Source organism: Dermacentor silvarum, unplaced genomic scaffold (assembly GCF_013339745.2).
Source record: "Dermacentor silvarum isolate Dsil-2018 unplaced genomic scaffold, BIME_Dsil_1.4 Seq692, whole genome shotgun sequence".
NCBI classification, from domain to species: domain Eukaryota; kingdom Metazoa; phylum Arthropoda; class Arachnida; order Ixodida; family Ixodidae; genus Dermacentor; species Dermacentor silvarum.
Window position 1 is genome coordinate 228,783 of NW_023606638.1, and position 9,131 is coordinate 237,913.

General features: G+C 41.0%; 1 long non-coding RNA gene across 1 annotated transcript; it reads left to right on the plus strand.

The window, feature by feature from the left end:
• The first annotated feature begins 3,636 nt into the window (after window positions 1–3,636).
• Window positions 3,637–7,961, plus strand: LOC125941951 (uncharacterized). The gene is made up of 3 exons (XR_007464695.1): window positions 3,637–4,294; window positions 4,387–4,441; window positions 5,517–7,961. It is a non-coding gene; the product is annotated as an uncharacterized LOC125941951 (long non-coding RNA).
• Window positions 7,962–9,131: the final 1,170 nt, after the last annotated feature.

Here is a 9,131-nt window from a genome sequence, read left to right on the forward strand (position 1 = left end):
CAGAAACACAGATAACCATCTATTTATTGGGACCCAAAGCTGAAATCGAGCGAAGTTTTCTCATCGTGTTCGGCGTGCCGTAAAGCAGGGAGAACGAAGGTTCAGACAGTGATATTTATGCCGAGCTGCCCTCGTACTTGTATTGCGTACAGTGCTGCTTGACGTTTTATATTCTCTGCGTTCGACGATTTCCGATAGATTAAAGAAAGGAACACAAAAAATTACTCGGCAAAAATGAACTGTCGGCAAAATAAGCTCGAGCTGCAATGTCTCATTGCTCTCATAACACATTGGCGAGAGGCACGAAGTGTAGGAGGGGGGCGTTATGCTAAATTTTACATCACATTTTCTGCTGCACATTTAGTGTTCAGGTGCGGCAGCAAAGGCTTTGACACAAGTGGAGTACTCGTAGGGAAACCAAGGAACGTTATGGAGACAGCAGTGCTTACAAGGACTTCTGGAAATATTGTGTGAATAAACAAGGACACTAAATCAACATATAAGCAAGCCCAATTAATGCTCACAGATCGTTGGAAAATGGAATTTGTGGTTTCATGTTGAAAAAGAATCTCGGTATAGGTATTCAAACACAGCAAAGAGGTTGCAAGGAGATGAACACTTCAGTTGAGTATCAGAGGTGACCAAGGGAAGCCTCAGCTTGAAGCCAACGTTTCACCAAGCAAACATATTTGTGAGGGCCGAGACGAAGACAAGTTCCCACGCTGAGGTTTCCCTTGCTCGTTCACTGTTTATTAGCTGAATGTTAAGCTGAACTTATTCTGCGAGTACATTTCAAAGTATTTTTGGGAGCACACTGCGCAGGTTTTGTCATCTGCTGTTTGAAGAGACAGAAAATTTGCTTTTAGTGATTTCTCAAGTTTGTGAGGTGTGAAATAGGCTGGCCGGTTGTGTGAGCTTGCCTTTTCTAGCTATCTCTTATGGTGCAGTACTAGCCTAGTTATTGATTTCATGCAAACTGTATATGAGCCTCTTGTAGTAAACAAATGTTAAATCATGTGCATTTCCAGATCTAATTCTAATCCTAGCACTTGCCATGCCAACGTTCCCTTAGATTTTGTCATGTCATATAAATAACTTAAATTGGACCAATAATATAGAGTACGTCATTAGCAGTGCTAATCACATGCTCGGGTACTTATGGCGCAACCTTTCCAAAGCACCGTCTACTTTAGAACTACAGCTTTACAAGACTAATTCGATGGAAACTTGAATATGCATCTGCAATATAGGATCCCAGTCATGTTAATCTTATTACTTCACTTGAACTAGTACAAAATAACTATACTTTTATTTCTAATTATAACCGTACCGCGAGTATAACTTCAATGTAAACTGGCCTAGCACTCATTCCACTAGCTAATCGCCGCTAAGTCGGCCATCTTTTGCTATTTCATAAAATTTTCTATCACACCACACTTCATGACGACTTCATACTGCGGCCTCAGTGCATTTCAAACAGCGTCGATCATCGCAGTAAGGTAGGAATTGATTTATGGAACACTAAGTCTTTCTTTCATGCCCCGTACATCTCAGAAATGGAACCACCAGGTATCGTAGCCATCACAGATAACAAACTTTTTTGCAAAACATTAGCTAATATTGTATAATCAGGAGAATCATTATGTTACAAGAACTCACTGCACTTGTTTGTTTTACTCTACTACTTTGTAACCACTCCCCTCTTTAATACCTGTGGCCCTGAGGGTACTTTAAGCAAAAAATAAAATGAGTTTCACTCATCATGAAGTGTCATTTCCTTAAAATTGCATTAAGCGCTTTTGATCATTTTAAAATTCTTTGCATTTTCATGTAACAAATTATCGTTGTGAGGGAGCATGTGATACTTCGTGGTACTAATGCCCGTCAAATTGATTTGCAAAGAGCAGATGACAGAGTTTGTGCATTAGCAAGTAGGAGCTTGCTGCATTGTTTCTGTTCTGGTCGTCATGGCCATAATGACTGGAAAAGAAACAAGTTGGGACTCAACATGTTACTTCTCCGATTGCCATAAAATGCCCTTAAAAGCAACTAAGCTTATATGTAAAATTTCTCATTCTCGCTCGGTACGATACAGAACTGTAGACTGCTGTTTTCCTAATAGGGCTCACATCCCTCTATCTGGTAAACTTCCAAACATTTCATGGTGAGGCACGTAGTTCAAGAGGACCTGTTGTCATTATGGTGACAGTTGAGCTTCTTGTGGCTTAGCGTGGGCAACTTGCAGACCAACAATCTATCTTTTGTCCGTCTTCCTGAAAAGAAAAAGGACAAAGCCATGACACACATGCAAGCAGAAAATGGTGAAACAAAAGTTAGTCCCATAAATGAACAAATCACGGTTCTAGTTGAGGTTTTCAGAAACATACCCTGTGAGGATTCTGGCCCTTGATGTTACTTCCAGTGGTGACACGTTCACGATTGACTTGTACGTCCAGAGACAATAGAGTCCAAAGGGATGAGTCCAAATATGAGCAGCGTCTTGGAGGCTGAAGTCAAAAGAAAAAAGAGCCTCAATTACTATGGTGGAAGTGAGGGTGAGCTTGTGATTCATGTATGACAGAGAACAGTGCACGAAATGCTTCATGACAGAAAAACGCACAAACACACACACACAACACTGTTTTGAGTGTGCATTTCTTTCAGTGGTGTCCTTGTGTGGGCTGTGCTTAGTCAAGTCTCGATTAGATGACAATTGTGTCTGCCAGATACTAGTAATAAACACAGTCATTTTATTATGTCTCAAATGCAGTTAATCTAACTGTATCACCGGAAGTACACTTGTCACTTATGTGCAGTGAATTTATCGCGGTGTATCATTTATGCAGAAACAGCCCAAACTTTATTATTTATGCTGTACTCATGTTAGCAATTTTAGCAACTTGGCAAAGTAGCAAGAGCCTCGTTTGAATTGCTTTGGAAGGGCAATAACATTAGAATTATTACTATTTTCTACTTTTAAGAGACGACGACAGGAATCTGCTTTATCCGCCTCGCATGCAAAGAAATTCAATGTTGAAAATGCGAAGCACTGCTTTTTTACTCACCGGCGCACAAGCCCAGGGGCTGCAAGGTTAATCCGCTTTCGTGGGTAGTCTTCAAGCAGACTGTGCTCGGTTCCAGCGATGAATTTTCGTGCTGGCCAGCACTTTTTTTTTTTCGAGCAACCAGACGCAACGCGGCCAGACGCGGCAGATCACAAACGGCGGAAGCCGTGCATGCAGCCGCCAGTGAAACGCCGCAGCTGAGAAAGTTCACCGTCTTTAAACACGTTCGCTTGGTGGCAGCTATCGAATGTTGGACGCATAAACTGGCTGAGGTATTATTGATATCTAATTAAAATGAACCTGCGTGATGCTGCTCAAAGGAAACGACCACCCCGTTCGCAAATATAACCGCCGTACAATTTCAATCGATAAACGGCACGGACTGCAATCGATACCAGTGGGCTGCCGCTAATCACATGTCAGTGCGGCCTCAAAACCTTTATTCAAGTAACGAAGCACGGACTTTAATAACAGAAGTCTAATAAATACAATAGACTCCTTATTTTGTAAAAAAATGACACTGTAATTGTGTATGTCGGTTATTATATGTACATTAATAGCTCAAATATTGAGTCGTGTTGAGCGCCCCTAGCAGAAAAAATACAAACTAAAGTATTCGACCAAATTACAGTAGCTCCACTTGCGCGCTTATGCTGGAACGCGCCGCGGTTGATTTTTCGCCCTCTGTGGCCATTTGGTGAACTCGAGAGTTTCCGGGGCCTGGTACACTCTAATTGTGAGCAGTCTTTTGCAACGGTATTCAGTGTGCCATTAGTTTCGTAGTCGCAATTTTGTTAATCGTATTATTTATTTTTTAGCTACAAATTAAGTTTTCCTTCAAAATTTATTATGTCTTCTATGAACAAAAATTATCAATCATTATTTATGGATTTTAGTGGTTATTTTTAGTAGGAACGATTTTATTAACTTAATACGATACTGAGGCTGCGACTGGTTTTCGACTCTGTCACTCGTTTGAACTTGTGCGGTGGTTCGTCCCGCGCGAGCTTTGTTGGAAGCATTTTTCTTTTTTTTTTTGGACATCATGACGCAAATTTTAGTGAAATTGCTCTATGATGATAAGTGGGATGTTTATCCGTTGAAGACGTTTGCTGACGCAGCTACTGGTCTTCGGGTGATGTTCGAGCCTGGCAGTTTTGATGAGTTGCGTGGCAGAATTCATGATGGAAGGAAGGCGAACAAAGCCGCAGCCTAACTTCTGCACACAGGTAAGTGATTTCGTTTTCTTGAGCACATAGCCGCGTTTATTTCTTCACTTGGACGATCGTGAGATGTTAAGCACACCGTTCACTTTCTGCAGGCAAACCGCATGCCCTGGAGCGAAAGCTTGCTGCCGCCGCTGCTTCGATTGAAATGTTCGTAATATTATCTACTAATTTGCTATCGCAATCGCTGCTTCGCCTTTGGAGCGACACTGCGATATTTAAAAAAATATTCTTAATCTGTAGTGGCTCATCGTATACCTTAAGGCTAGTGTGCACATTTTCTCGCGTAGTCGTTAACTGCGCCTCTATTTGCGTTGTGGCTAATGTCGCGGTGTGCTGCAAAATATATTTCGCCTTTTCGGTATATGTGGAGAACAGCCTACCGATAAGTCCTGCATCGGCGCGATGATTACACGGATACACATCGTAAGTGAACAGAGGCGTGGTGGCGACGTCGGCAAAGCCGCCGACGGGCTTGCCTTATCACACATCGCCACCCCAACCGCAGTAAGCATATTTATCAAACGTGACGTGTTGCCGTTTAAGGCGTACTGCACGCTTTTAATAGGCGATAACTCAAGCGCGCCGCCGTTCTCTGATACCTCTTTGAGCTGGGCCGACTCGAATGTGCGTTGCTTGCAGAAACGAAAGGAACGCCAGACGGCTCATCGGCGGCTCAAGCTAAGCGCCGCACTCGAGCACCGTTAGCGCGGCGAGGAATGGCACGTTCATGAAGATAGCTCACTGCACAGACGCAAGCGTGCAATGCGCACATGTAGGACGCGTACGCAACGCGTGGCACACAAATCGCGCGGAATGTTCTTAGCCACGCAGCAGCGGATACTAAGCTTCAAAGAAGCGGTGCCGGTTCTCGCTAGCACGCTCGCGCGCGCATCGCTCTCGGCGAATTTTTAGGTCTGCCCTGCTGCTCCCGAAGATTCGGACTGCTGCTTGGTATCGGCTGTGTACTATAGCATGGTCTTTCGTGTTGTGAGAGAGCCGGGAATATATTTCACTGGTGTGAAACAAACATCGCTGTGCGTATCTTTGGTAACATTTACTGTAACAATCCATTTCATCATTTTCGTGACGGCCCTCTTGAAAGAGACGCAAATTTTTAATTGCTAGTGTAGTGTGTACTAATATTTAGTGCGTGGTTATGTATATTGTGTGACAGATTTTTAATTTGCATTATCTAATTCTGTCTACATTCCCTTCTCTACAGGTTACACATGCACCAAAAGTCCAGGTGCTAACGTGTCGTTCGTCAAGAACAGCTTGGCGTCGTTTCTCGCAAGAGACATCCATTGATCTGCGGTTGATTCACCAGGAAGCTCGCATCTCTGTTGCCACTCTGCGTCAAGTGGGATTTTTAACTATTTTTTATTCTGCCCTGTGGTGTACGCTGTGACGCTGTGAATACTTACTTTCATGGACGCTGTGAAGGCTTACTTTCGATGTGTTCTGCCTTTTAGTTGTAAAGAATTGGCTACCTTGTGAGTGGAGGTAGTTCCTTTTTCTTGTGAGAATGTTTATCAGCCTAACCAAGTGGTACATGCGTACTTGAAACAGCAGCACAGACGAGGATAATGAAATAAGTAGGAACATATACAAGCGCCGACTCAACTAGAAGTTTATTCTTGAAGACAGGTTGTAAACACATTGGAACTTGACAAAGATAAGAAACCATGTATGCGTGGCCTTCGTGCTTAAACAAAATTGTGTTCTCTGCTGTAAGGGGTAGAATGAACAATTGTTTCATCACAAAGACCCCAGAACACAAGAGAAATTATGGAAGCCTTATTTATTGATTGCAAAGAAGACAAATGCATAAGCTATCTGTTGCTCTTAATGGGAAAGAGTTGGGATTTTTAAAAGAGCTCTCCTTGTTTGGTGGTATAACTTATAGGAGATCTTTCACTGTTTTTTTTACCTGCATATTTATACTACAAAACACGTCTTTCGTTCGTTTTTTTTTGTTGCACCGGGCTGTCTGCCACGCATGCATGGCTATTTCTTTGTCAAGTTGGCCAGTGTGCTTAATATCTTTGTTGTCACGAACAAACTTCTAGTAGAGTCAGCATTATTGTGTGTTCCTACCTTATTTCACCGTTCTCATCTTTGTTTGAGCTGTTTGTAAAGTATGTACACACACCAAATTACCAAAGTATCCGTAAAATTGAGATACATGAAGTTATTTGCACTATTCATTTCTGCAAGAATGGTATAGCTTCTCATCTCGTTTGTTCTTAACGTTGTTGTACAGTTTTTGTAATATATAGCCTGGAAAGACGTTTTCTGTCAGATTAAATATGCATGTATGTCACTTTCGATATTTTTTTTTCAACATGGGTAGTGCAGCTCCTTCCGTCTTTCAGTTACTGCTTTGTCGCAACTTTTATATATTTATGCAGCGAAATGCTGGTTGAATTATATATATTTATGTGCGCAAGTGTGGTGAATGGTGTTTTGTATGTGCATTTATTTGCGTTCTTTACTAGCTCTCCAATCTGGCTGTACAGTTATTGAAACCTTTTCTCATGCTTTATAATGAGTCGTTCTGGGCTCTTTGATGATGCAGGTGACCTTTTATTTCACTGTTGGGAATTGCGTTAGCTGTGTGTCACTCCAGTTGTCTGTGTATTTTATGTCACTTTATTATATCATTGAAAGTATTAGCCTTGCGTTAGCTTTTTATTGACCGAGGTACCAGTTAGTTGCTGTGTAGAGTGAAAAAGGCCCAAAGAAATGATTTCATTAGCTTTGTTCAAGTCCAGAAACAAATTCACTGATGAGCTCACTAAATTAGAAAATGCCACCAGTAAACTCTTCCGTACCCAAAAGTAACACAAGAAATTAAATACTGTTCACACTCGAGAGGGAAACAGCGCGAAAAAACACAAGGGAGACACACACCAGCGCTTCTTGTCCCTTCTTGTCTTGTGTACTTTTGCGCTGTTTCCCTCTCGAGTATGCACCGACTAGCCCAAGCCTCTACTGTCTTGAAATACTGTGCAGTTCTTGACTTATGCCAGGGAGGTAAGCTGCTTTTACAGCACAAATGTTTTAGAAGTTTACCTCTGAAAAGCACGATTCAGGTGTTTTGTATATATATACATGCAGTCATTTGTTTCCAGTCTACTTGTTATTTTGCCTACTCACAGCCAGCCGTAAACCCTTCTGTGAGTGTTTACTGGGTGTGTGAAGCATTTTACTGTAAGGTATCCAGTGGTCTTCATTTTTGTATTTATGCATGCAAGCCAAGAGTTCATGTGTTCAAAGTTAGTTACAAGGGTATGCTTAAGGTCTGCCTTTGAGTCACTTGACTGTTGTTTTTACAAAATATATTTTTTTCTGCTGTAATTATGAAATATAATTCTTTCTGCTGTAATAAACTTCAAGTTGAGTGAGCATTCGTGCGTATTCTTATCTTAATTCAGCGTTCGCATCTCTGTTTGAGCTGCTGTTTGTCAAGTCTGTACATACACCAAATTGCCAAAGTGCTCGTAAAATTGTGACACATAAGACTATTTGCATTGTTTATTCCTGCAAGAAGGCTATAGGTTTCCATCTTCCGTTTGTTTTTAACATTGCTGTACATCTTTGTAGGTCAAGTTCAAAGAGTCCCTTAGGTAGCCAATAAGATTGATAACGTTGTAAAATTTATCAATTTCATCCATCATCATCGTAGTTTTAATAAACCCACTAAGTTCTGCTTTTCAGTTCTCATGACCCTGCTTTGTGCTGTGCTGTACAGGCACAGGAAGCTTTTTTTATGCTGTAAGTGCAGGTGGTGTTGTATATCTTCCAGAAAAAAATGTTGCGTGTTTAACTAGGCATGTGTATGCTTTTGCTACATTTTTTTCAGCATGTGTGCTATAGTTCTGCTCCCTTACACTTAATAGCACTGTAGGCACTAGCGTATGTCTTCAGGTTTCATACAGTTGTGCCTTATATACTGTAATAATGTGTCATGTACACGCTATATTACATATTAGGGTACATGAAATATGTCAGTGGCTCCTTTGCTTCCGTTCGGATTAGGGAAAGTTATGTGAGGGGGCACCGGGGCATGCAAGTGCAAATAGCAAAGCAATTTCAAAATTAAGTGCACTAAAATGCCACAAGCCCAACAAAATATCAATGATATTTCAGTGGCAATTTTCGAAATATCAATGCCATCTCAACAGGTGCATAATGTACTTTTCAATGCTGTGTCAATAATCACTCAACAAATGGTCAACAGAACAATCACAACAGCATTTCAAGACTGCATCAATGGAAACCCAACAGAAATTCAACAGAAATTACACAATGATATGGCTAAGCACAATGTGCTTTCAATACTAACCCAACAACTATTCAACATTGACTTGCCCAGTTGTGTTTCAATAAAATTTCAGTGGCCAATATTCAAGAGCCCTCAACACTTTGCTCAATGATATCCCAACAAACTCCTAATGAATGCTCAATAAGATACTCAACATTGACCAATGATATTTCAATGCATTCTCAAGAAAAATTTTTGTAAGGGCTGTTCTACAATTTTCTCATTGACACTGATTATCTAAGACTAATTATGTAATTAGGTGGAATGCAAAAAATTATCGGAGTATCTCCAAGCGATGGCAAACAGTACCTTGGTGCTGGCCAGCTACGCACGTGGACTTTGCATATTTTGAAATCTTGGGACACCCTGTGTGTATATATATATATATATATATATATATATATATATATATATATATATATATTGGACTGTGCGATAATCGGGCCGCTAAGGCACACAAAATATCATCAACAGCTTGAATCCATTTTCTCGCTGTGGCATTACATTTAG